The following is a 12,086-nucleotide window of genomic DNA, read 5'->3' on the forward strand; positions in this document are numbered from 1 at the left end:
AGCCTCCACAAGAGAAGGCTGAGGGGGGATCTAGTGGCCATTTACAAACTAGTCAGAGGGGACCAGCAGGCATTGGGGGAGTCCCTGTTCCCCCGAGCACTACTAGGAGTGACTAGAAATAACGGTCACACACTGGCAGAGGGTAGATTCAGGCTAGACATCAGGAGGTGCTACTTCACTGTCAGGGCGGCTAGGATCTGGAACCAACTTTCAAGCGAAGTGGTGTTGGCTCCTACCTTGCAGGTCTTTAAGAGGAGGCTAGATGAACACCTTGCTGGGGTCGTTTGACCCCAGTACTCTTTCCTGCCATGGCAGCGGGTCAGACTTGATGATCTGCTCAGGTCCCTTCTGACCCTAGCTACCCTACCAACTATGAAATGACTGAGCATTTTGGAAACTTTTGCTTTCAACAAAACCCACACATAAAAATAACAGGAGCAGATCATGAATGAGCATTAAATGTACATAAGATGTTGTAATAACTTTCTCAATATGGGCTTTACAATTTGGGCAGTTGCTTTGATCTTATTAAAATTAGGCTCTAATCTGCCCAGAAAGGGTCATCAGACCTAATTATTCCCACCATAACTTCTTTCTGCCTTCTTTCCTTCCTTTCTTCCTTTTGTCAAAATACTATGACAGCTCGTTGGTTTTAGGCAAATAGAGCCTAGCTTTGAAAAGACATTATGTCTGAAAGTCAAACATGGATGGCAGCCATTGGCACTGAAAGAAGTTAGAAACCGCATATTGTTTTCTCATTGGATGAAGAGCTTAAAGCAATGTAAAGTTAATTGAAGAATTCCTTCAAAGTGAAGTCAGACTAAAATAAAAGCTTAGGATCTATAATTTGCTAAATATGAAAGCTCTGTAGGCATCAGTGAAGCTAAACGAATCTGAAAAGAATATATTTTAGTAAACATATCTGGCTTGTGTTATGGATTGTCCTGTTTTAATTATTTATCCAAATAATGTAGATTTGCAGTAGGATCTCTAATTAGGAAAGGTTTGATTTATTGAGTTGGCCCCATATAAACCATGATGTCATGCTGTACTGAACAAAATTACAGCTCTGCTCTCCTAGTTTAAAGATGATTATTTTTAATTTTGTAATGCCTCAGTTTTGTGCATCTTAGTTCTTAGCTTCATGAACTTGAAATGTTCAACCTTTTTTTTTCTCTGAGCAAGATGTTGTTGGCATGCAACAAATGTGAGACCTATTGCAACAGTCTATGAACACAGTCACCTTTACATATTAGTTGTTCAGGAGGAAGGCAAGAAAATGCATGTTTGCTGTCTGGGTGCTTGAAGAATAGATTCAGTTGGTATTTAGTCACCTCTTGCCAAATGTTTGGATGCCAATTGTATTTGCAAGCATAAGGACCTACAAAGCGCAAATTGCCATGGGAGTTTAAAATGTGCTCCACTGATTCCAGGTGTTAAGAATATTGGAAGAACTGCTGGACACCTGTCGCTTGTAGGGGAGGCAACTTGAGGCCAACATTAGGAATCTGCCGGCTGACTCTCTGTCAGGCCACCAGAACTTCTGGGGTTGCTTCCTAGAACTGGCCCTTCTATTTGGTAACATAGAAGCAGAAATATTCTGTTGATATCTTTAGAAGACTTAACATTTTTGTCCTCTAAATTAAAAAAAGGGATTCATAGTTAGCACTACGTGTCGCAGTTGGTAATATTATTTGGTACTAGTGAGAGCCAACCCCTGAAATGCTTACATGTTTGGCTTTTATTCCTTTCCTATTGCCTTTCATGGCAGCTTCGCCTGTGTAATTACCTAGTCCAGACAAGGCCAAGATCACTGAATCCCATATCAAGGGAAGGGGCCTTCCGTGGTTGGATATCTTCATTCCAATACAAATGGGCATATTGATAAACTTCCTTGGCATTGTCCTTCCTTCACCCTTCAGAGAGAGGGAGAAATTAAGCAGGACAGGGAGAGATGACTGAAGATGGGGTTAAAGTGTACCTCTGCTATAACCTCTCTACCCTGGCAGTCCTGCAAAGCATAATCAGAAGAGATAACACAGTTTAGGGCTCTGTTATGTTTTCTGTGGAGATGCCAGGGCATTCATAATCAAAGACCATGAAGATGCATTTCCAGAAAGCCGGGGATAGAGGCACTGGTGTCCAAAGCTGACACTGGAGGTACTGACCTTCCCATGGATGCCCTGGAATATGCCAGGTACAGGCACAGTCCCTGAAGCCTTTCTTCCAAGGATTGAGAGAGGAGCCTCCCCCCTTCCCCCCCCCACCATTCCAGGGGGCTTCCAAGAGAAGTGAGTCCTTGCAGAAAGTTCTTCCTATGAGTTTTACTGCAGAGGGATGATAAAGTTGGGTTCTGAGAGTGACTTTGACATATGCTGAAAATAGATCACTTCAAGTGAATGCAAAACTATAATTTGTTGTGGAGCCTTGATTATATAAGAACCGACTGTATTTATATACTGTAAATTTTATATAAACTACATCATAGCTTGAAAAATTTGTAAATAGCCATGGGACATTTGGTCATTGTTAAAAGGCCTATTAAGATGAATGTCATGTTTTCATGCTGGGGTGTAGACTAATATGTTGTAGCAAAGTAGATGGGTGCACTTTATCCAGTCCATTATTTTGTTTTAGTTAAATTAACAAGGATTAGAGAGGATGCTGCATAGGAGAAGGAAGCATGGTGGCAGTGAGCATAAATGGATGGAAAATATGCACCAGTTTACTAACAAGTGGTATGTACAGTGGAAAGAAAGTTGACGTCTGAGTTCAATTTAGGAAAATATCTATCACTTGTTTGTTTTGACCTCCAGAAGTTGCCAGGCAAGAAACAAATTGAACTATTTAGAACAGGATTACAATTTAATCCTTTCAGTGTATTTGAGTATTCAATTTATAGTCAGTGACATGGTGTCTGTAATTCCTTGATGCCATTTTAGCATAATATGGACAGAAATTAGAAATTGTAACATCATGTGTAAGAGTTTCCATTTCTTGATTTTAATTCTGAGTTGTTTTCTATCATGGCCAAAATATTTCTGTAGAACAGCCAGCTTTCCATAAAATGGTGGGTGAAGCTGGCCTGTTAAAAGACAAGGAGACAAGGTTAAAAGTCAGTGATGATTTCTAAATAATTCCATGGTTGGATATGTATGTGTTTTGCACGGGTAACAATACAGAAAAGGTACATGCTATTTAATAAAAAAATAGTCTGACTTAAACTCTTGTATTTGAAAAGATAATAGGAATTAAACCTTTAATTGGATAATGGTGCCCAGTTACTAGACATTGATTCTGTCATTATGTACAATCACAATAATTTTCATGTGCATGTGTGAGCTTTCTTTTCCACAATAGTGGTGATAGTGTGTGATACAATAGAGAGGAAGGTTTGATCGAGGCTTGTATCAATCTATATCAATTGATGCTTTTGTATGTACCATTCTACTGATGCTCATAATTATTTTTGCCTGATATTTGCTACCTTAAAATAGATTAAAACAACATACCTACAGATTTTGTGGATCCTCCATTATTCATAGATTGTTAGGGGAATTATTTTAAGTCTTTAAATTTAAAACAGGTGATGGTTTGGAAAAACATACCTGTAGCTCATGCAGAAGTCAAGAGCTTGATACAAAAGTTGCTGGAAGAGGTTATTAGGTTATGTTGTTCAGGGGAGTCGGAATAAATTATTGTAATGGTCTCAGCTGCCCCCCAAAATCTATGGGTTTTATTTACTGGATTGTATACTGTTGCCTAAAACCCTTGTGCATGTGAAATATGATCATCTAGTAATATCACATCTGTACAATCTTGCTTCCTACTGTACAGCCAGTGGGCATGGTATAATAATGAGTAACATTTACAGAAAGCTAGATGGAGAAAGAAGAATGAACACATGCTGTTAGGTAACTTTGATACTGTTGAAAGATCAGCAGCTGTACATGCTTTAATTACAAGGCTTTTGGTGGTTTCCCTTTCATTTCATGCTGTAATGTAATGCAGAAACCCTCCTTGTTAGCTTGTGAACAAAGGTATTTGGTTATCATTTCAGCAAACAAGGACATTTGGCAGCAGTGCACCAAAAGAGAGGTAGTTGGTTCTGTTAGTGTGGAGGCAGGGTAGATTTGCACCTTATAGATTGGGGCTGTCCAGTTTCTAAGTGACTGGGTGCCGCATGCACTGCAGACTGCACGAGATGGGGACCTGGACCGCATGCCATGTAGACACCCTGGTCCCTGCTGCACCACGTATGTCCCCTCCTTAGCGCCATCCTCAGTCCCCCCTGGGTTGAGGACAGGAGGAAGGAGGGGACACCTAGAGACCCCAGCTGCTGCTGCAGCCAGAGAAATGAGGGGAATGGTGCCTGGGTAGGAACCCATAAATCAACTTTTTGTGGGCTGCATGGAGCCAACAGGCTGCCAGCTGAACAGCCCGGTTATAGACAAACTAAATCAGAAACGCATACACTTCCATAAGCTGTGGTTTGCTTTATCAGGTGCTATGAAGGGACTGCAGAAAGCAGAGCTTCTCAGTAGAAAGCAGTGCACCAAGCCAGTCCAAGAGAAATGAAAGAAAACTGGTGCTCAAGGGTCTCTGCAGGTATAAATCACATTTAGGGAAGAGTAGTGGACAGGGACATGGACTTGATAACAGTATAGCACAAATGGTCCCCTTTGTGTTAATCATTAGTCCTGTGCCCACCTTGGAGTCAAGAGGTGTGATAACACTGTGGGTAGGTGAACCTGAGATAGAGCTCATCTACCTATCTGGGAATCCACAGCAGTGAGCCATCATGGAACAAGCTTCAGCGTGGCCTCTGTACCAGCCTCCCAGGTACGTATGGATATGTAAATATGGATGGTTATTCACGCTGCTTGCATATTTACTGCAATTGTAACACAAGCTGGCAAGATTAAAGCTTGCACAGTTGAGCCTACATATGCTACAGAGAGCCCACCCAGGGAAATGTATTACCATCCTAAAACTCCTTCATGAGCTGATGACTGCCTCCATCCTATGCAGTAGCTTCACTATGGAGCCCTTTGCCATTTGAAATGGCGTCAGGCAGGGCTGTGTGATCACACCAATTTTATTTTCAATCTTTCTTGTGGTCATCAAAATGCTTATACTCATCCATGACCATCTACCTCATGGCATTGGCATTGAGTACAGGATGGATGGGAACCTTTTCAATCTTTCCTGTCTCCAGGCCAAAACCAAAGTTAATTCAGCCTTGATTGTGGAACTTCAGTATGCTGATCATTGTGCTGTCATTGATATACTGAGGAGGACCTCCAAACGGCCCTTAACTGCTTCTGTCAAGCAAACCAGTGCCTAGCACTGACCCTTAACATTGGAAAAACTAAGTGCTTCACCAGCCTGCCCTGGGCTAATCAATCGCCCCAGCAAAGTTACTCACTGACAGACAGGAGCTGGAGAATGTTGAACACTTGGCATACCTCAGCAGCCATCTCTCAAAGACCAACCTCAGTGAGGAGATCCAGTATAGGATCCAATATACCAGCTCTCCCTTCAGAAGACTGAATCATCATTTGTTCAAAGATTATGATATCAGGACTTGAACAAAGCGCCTACTCTCCTCTACAGCTGTGAAGCTTCGGTGATCTACAGGGACCACCTGAAAAGCCTGGAACTCCACTCTGGCTCACCACTCCCTGACTGTAGAAAATGCCTAAACTCCTCAAGCTTCCATGTCAGCTCAGCCCAATTAGAGTCTCTTAATTTACAATTGTTTATAAGACAATATCTTTAGCAGCAATATTTGCATAATTCACCTCAAATATAAAACAGTGACAGTTACTCAAGCATGTTATAAAAGGATGCAGTACTTGCAGGAGTTCCAGGTGAAATCATAAACCAGGAGACAGCAGCTATATACAGCTCACCTATCTCCACCCACTTAACCTGCATATATTTTGGTTGCAGTCTTGTTTTTCATGTGGTGTTGCAGTTTCAGAGGAGAGGTGTCTCATAGTTGACACTGTGTTAATAGGAAGCTGTCTTATTGCATGAGTTGTGTGATGAAGTGCACACTGACCTCTTCCACATATATTTTTAATTAGTCCTTATCTCGTTGTTGTAAGACATACTGCAATATGCAGTCCTATAGCATGTTTATTTTGCTGCAAGATGAGGATTTCAGCTAGCCCCAGTCAAGGAAATTCAAAGGACAGTGCAGTCCATACTGACTGCATACATGCCTGATTTAACATGAACATCCAGTAGCAGTGGCCAGCGGCAATCAGGGACTGCCCACAGATGCCACTGCCGGCGGCGGGGGGAGGTGGTGGGGTGGGGGTGGTGAGCAGCACCACCGGCAGTGTCGGCAGCGTTTTTCACAAGGGGTGCACCGCCAATTTCAGGGGGTGCATGTGCACCTGCGTGCACCCCCTATGTATCGCCAATGCCCGATTGTAACCCACTGCATAGAACATTGACTTGTTTTTGTGTCGTAAACTAATAGTTTGCAACTTTAAACACCCCCCACCCCATGGGTAGCTGCTAAATTGTGTGGTACTCAGAGTGGAGGAAGGAGTGGTCAATTCCAGTTCCTTGGAGTTTTTTTTCCCCCCCCTACATGCAGTTGTGTAGGAACATCTTGTTGTCCTGCTTTTGAATAATACCATGATTGCTTTAGCCAGCATGGCATGCTTCTAGCAAGCAGCTTTTGTGCTGATCAAAGCCCTTTCCTTCATTTCAGTTAATCGCCCACAAAAGGCATTTTGGGGCTTGTCTGATGCAGATGTTATCGTTTAAGAAAGAGAGCATTATCAACTGGCTTTATTAAAAATGACAACACTGGATAATCTAATTGAGTACATTTTATTTTATGCAGTTTTAAAAGAGGACTTTAATTTTTCAGTAATTAACTTTGTGTCTCCTGCTTCTTTCAGCTGCTTAAAATGAAGATGGAACATAATGTCTCTAGGCTTTATTTTGGGGTGCTCAGATTGAACACCCAGCATGATGTTTTGAGAGGAAATGCTTTTCCTAACGTGGACATGTAGTACAAAAGCTGGCTGTTTTATGACTGAATAGGACTAAAATTCTGTTTATTGTCAGTCTTTTCACATATGAATCCTGTTATTTAATCCAGATTTCTTTCAAGCCACAGCCAGACATGCTGTATGGATGAATGCTCCAAGAAACCAATTGGTGTTATGCACTCTGTCTCCCTTAATTGTTTAGATTAATCATGAATTGACACATGAGGAGGAGAAATGTTCATTCTCATTATCCATCTATTAAGACTTACAAGTTGAGAGACTGATGATTAAGAGGATACAGTTCAGTCAAAGATTAGACTTCTGTCTGAAAAGCAGTCATTACAACAAGGAAAGGTTATTACTAAAAGATACTACTGAAAAATCTTTTTTTCAAGTGTCGGCTGTGGAGTTGACAGCAGTGTTCATGCAGATAGCTTCTCTAACTCCTTTGCAGAGTCAATAAGGATGAGCACATTTCTCCCTTTGTTTTGCGTCACTTTGTTTCACAGATGTGGGAGAGGGAAAACATAAGGAGGAAATATGGTTGTGAGACTACAGAAATTGGCATAGACTTATTTTTTTAAGTGGACTAGCTTTCAAAATGATGGCTACTCTTTAAAAATACAAATGTCCTTGGTAATTTTTGGAGGCAGACTGCTATAAAATCAAGTTCTTGTCTGCCCTGTGTGGATACTAATCATGTGTCTAGATTTGTGGAGAGGTTCCTAACTCCTTCCTGATACCTGCGCCCCATTTTATCCCCCACAGATGGGCTGACTGCACACTCTGTCCTTTTGCACTGTAGCCTTGCTATGCTGGCAAGCTTCATTGTCATAATTAATCATGGATGCAGCTTGTTTAGGAGTAACATTGAAGACATATATAGGGCCAGGTTGGTCATGTTTTTTTCACGGAGTTGTCAAACCCTAAATGCACAGGCCTCAGGCCTCATCTACATGAGGCCTTTCATTGTTGCTATCACCACTGGATAGTTCTATTGGACTTGGGTCTCAGATTACAAGCAAGCACTCCTCCAAGCTTCTGTTGACTGCTGCTGACCTATCTATGGGATACAGCCAGGAGAATGTGACAGTAGTTTTTGCAGGAACATCCATTTGTACTGAAAGAACCTCTGCACATACAGGGAAGTGTTGGCTGGCAAGAAGAGCACTTGTTTTACTTTCAGAAGGAGGAACACTGTGTCCTGCTAGTGGTCACCTGTGGCATTGTGCCTGAATCACACAGCGCCCCCATGTCCCCTCTGCAGAATCAAGGATTTACATAGGCACCATTGTTTTGGAGGATGCTACTGTCCTGCCCATGTGTTTTTCTCCTCAGTGTCCTTGGACAGAATTTCCCTGTCCACACTGCTGTACAGAAGGTGTCACCTTTTCCTTTGGAGATGGCTGTATTTCATTGATGTGCTTTACACAGGACTTCTGTGGCAACCTTTGGGCTCACAAGAGCTGTTTAAATGTAACCTACCCCTGATCTTGTATATGAGCACCTAATTTATTTTTCTTTTGTCTAGACCCATTCTCTCTACCCAATACAAGTCATGAAAATTAGAGAGCAGGCAATAAAGGTTTGGAGGCATTTATTTGTGTTAGAAACATCTGTGCAAGGTAGTGATTGTGGGGGATTTTTTTCCCCTTGAATATATGGTAATATTTTCCATTTCTGTACTGCCTGCTGTCTCATGACTGCAATCTGCTTAATGTTACCAAGGCTTTCCATCCATTCTCAAGTAATTAAGTATATGCTGCCATTTTTTTGGACAAAGAAAGAGGGTGCCATGGGGTTGCCATGGCTAGGGACAGACATTATACATAAACCGGTTTAAGTGATCAGAAACTGGTTTAAACCTGTAAGAAAACAGATCTTCAGTGCACATAAACCAGTTTGAAAATGGCTGAAACCGGCTTGAGATAAACCTGGTTGGGGCTGGACCTTAAGAACTTACAAGGTCCCTTCCAGCCCTAATGTCTATAATGTCTATGAAATGTGGTATCAGACTTAACTGATCTGGGTCAAACCAGTTTATGCAGTGTGTCCCAGACTCCTTGCTAATTTAAATTAAACCAAACTCTCCCAGCATCCTGGCATGCTATCTGGGCTGGGAGGGGCTCTCTGCCCCATGGCAGGGCTGGCCCCTCTCCTCTGCTCCCCAGCTGCTGCTCCGACAGAGACTGCAGGCATCTGCCTGGCTTTGCCCTGCTCCCCTCACCACTCCCTGCTAAGCAGGAATCCATGGTCCCCTCTGTCTTACACAGACACCTTTCAGCATTAGCTAGCAGACCACATGCTGGCTATGGTCCATGTTGTGGCAGATGGGACAAAGGCAGAATCAACAGGTTGTTGGTAATGTTCCTCTGTTGTTTTCTTAATAGGCTGATAAACACTAAGTTAGGGGTGATGAATACTATGTCATCAATTCCCTGCTGAGCTGGTCAGAAGGGCGGCGGGAACCCTCCCTAATCAGGGCATCCTGCGGGGGCCTGACCACAAGCCTCTCAGCTCAGCAGTATGGAAGGGAAGGGAGGGCTGTTCTAGTGCCCCCTGGCTTCTAGCCTGAGCCACTGCAGGCATGTGCCAGCATTTCTGGGATGTCTGAACAGTTACAAACTGATTTTGCCTAGCCAAGTTAGACTAACCTAAAAAGACTGAATCAGTTCAGGCTCAGGCTTTTTGAATGTCTGTTCCTAGCCCGTGTGACTGAGTGGCTTGGACAGGGTCACTCAGCATGTCAGCAACAGCATTGCAAGAACTGAGAATTCTTGACTCCTGGTAACTTCTTAAATGCCAGGCTGGTGGGGTCCCAACCTGTGGCCCTTGGGTACTATGTTACCTGCAAAACTTTCTGTTGCTGCTTGAAGTTATGGGAAATTTTGCTTTCCACAGAAGTGTTTCTTAAGTTTGACAAAATGAGCAAAGTATGATGTAGCCCACAATGCATGGAGGTTGCAGAGCCCTAAGATAGACCATACCTTTTATGGTTGTGCAGTGGTGCCCAATTTATTCATCCCTTTGGGCCAGATCTTTGCCATGGGAACAATCTGTGAGTCTGATCTAACACACAGGGCCGGTCTGCCAACCTAATCCAGTGCAAAGAGCCATGTCGTCTGGCCTACAGGACTCCCCATGGGTCTGGAATTCTGGTAGCAGGACAAGCAGTGGCAGTGGGCTCTATCTTGGTGTTTCCTCCCCCTCCCCGCCCCCTTTTCCCCTGGCCTGGTATAGCATGTTGCATATAGTAAATATGGGTAACATTTCTATATAGCTGAGAGTAAAACATCTTTCTGTAGCAAACATAGTTTGAAGAGCCAGTAAGCTGGGAGAGGTCTATTGGGAATCGTTAATTAGTCTTTTCTAATAAATCCATAAAACAAACTGTTTAATGTGCCGAGACATTGGTACTCTAGCTGAAAGGCTAGAATTACAGACTTCTGAGCAAATTTCCTTATCAGTAAAAACTTGAGCGCACGCATTTTTTATACTGTTGACAGTAAATGCCTGCTACTTAAGTGCAACCTATAAACTCAGGGTAAGGGTAGGTAAGGATTCATATTCCAGAATAGATAGTCTGCCAGAAAGAAGTGAGTAAGAAATAAAGGTTTGTAGTTTATTATATATGTGCAAATACAAATCCTTCCACTGCTGCAAACAGGGACTAAATCCAGTTTATGACAGTAGTGTTGTTCAAGTAAATAAGCCTTTGGTAAATGGGTAAAGGAGAAAAGAATTGGTAGCAGTAAAGATTAAATGAAGAGTTTACAGGGAAGGTCAATTACCAAAGAATGTTGTTCTTAATTTTTTGGTCAACAGCTTTTATTTAACGAGAAGCTTTTACTTTACTTTTTTCTGTCAATGGTTAAATAGGCCATTAATTATGAGGGGGGTGTGTGTGTGTGTGTGTGTGTGTGTGTGTGTGTGTGTGTGTGTGTGTGTGTATGCATCATATGATTCGTATATATCATGTTTGTGGATAAAATAATTTTCTTGTCAAATATATTTGAAAATATTTATGTTTTTCTAGTAATGACTATAGATGGATGCTATTTTCTGTGGAGGTTGTCCTTGCAATTTTGACATATGATTGCCATGTATTGATGCATGCTATTTTCTCTCATACAATCATAGAAAATTAGGGTTGGATGAGACCTCTGGAGGTCATCTAGTCCGACCCCCTGCTCAAAGCAGGACCATTTCCGTGTAGGTCATCCCAGCTAAAGCTTTGTCTAGCCAGGCCTTGAAAACCTATGGAGATTGCACAGACTCTCTAGGTAAGCTGTTCCAGTGTTTTACTACTCTCCCAGTGAGAAAATTCTTCTTAATATCTAGCTTAAACTTCCCTGCACCTTGAGATCATTGCTTCTTGTTCTGTCATCTGCCACCACAGAAAACAGTCTAGCTCCATCCTCTCTCGAACCTCCCTTCAGGTAGTTGAAGGCTGCTATTAAATCCCCTCTCAATCTTCCCTTCTCTAGACTAAATAAGCACAGTTCCCTCAGCCTCTCCTCATAAGTCATGTGCCCCAGCCCCATTGCTGCCCTCCGTGGGACTCTTGAATTTGTCCACATCCTTGCTGTAGTGGGGGGCCCAAACCTGAACACAGTACTCCAGATGTGGCTTTACCAGTGCTGAATAGAGGGGAATAATTGCTTTCCTTGACCTGCAGACCACTATGCTGTTAGTCTTCTTGGAAACAAGGGCATACTGCTGACACACATTCATTTTATAACCCACTGTAACCCCTACGTTCTTTTCTGCAGAGCTGCTGCCCAGCAAATCAGCCCCCAGCCTGTACTGGTGCATGGGATTGTTCTGTCCTAAGTGCAGGACTCAGCACTTGCACTTGTTGAACCTCATGAGATATTCCTTTTGTCCCAGTCCACCGATTTGTGTAGGTCACTGTGAATCCTAGCCCTATCTTTCAGCATTATCTACTACTTCCCCTGCTCGGTGTCATCTTCAGACATACTGTGGGTGCGCTGTATGACATCTTCCAGGTCACTGATGAAGCCATTGAACAAAACAGATCTTTGAGAGTTCTTGGTGCTCTAAAGTGCC

The sequence above is a fragment of the Gavialis gangeticus genome, unplaced genomic scaffold (assembly GCF_001723915.1).
Source record: "Gavialis gangeticus isolate Ggan-Ray unplaced genomic scaffold, GavGan_comp1, whole genome shotgun sequence".
NCBI classification, from domain to species: domain Eukaryota; kingdom Metazoa; phylum Chordata; order Crocodylia; family Gavialidae; genus Gavialis; species Gavialis gangeticus.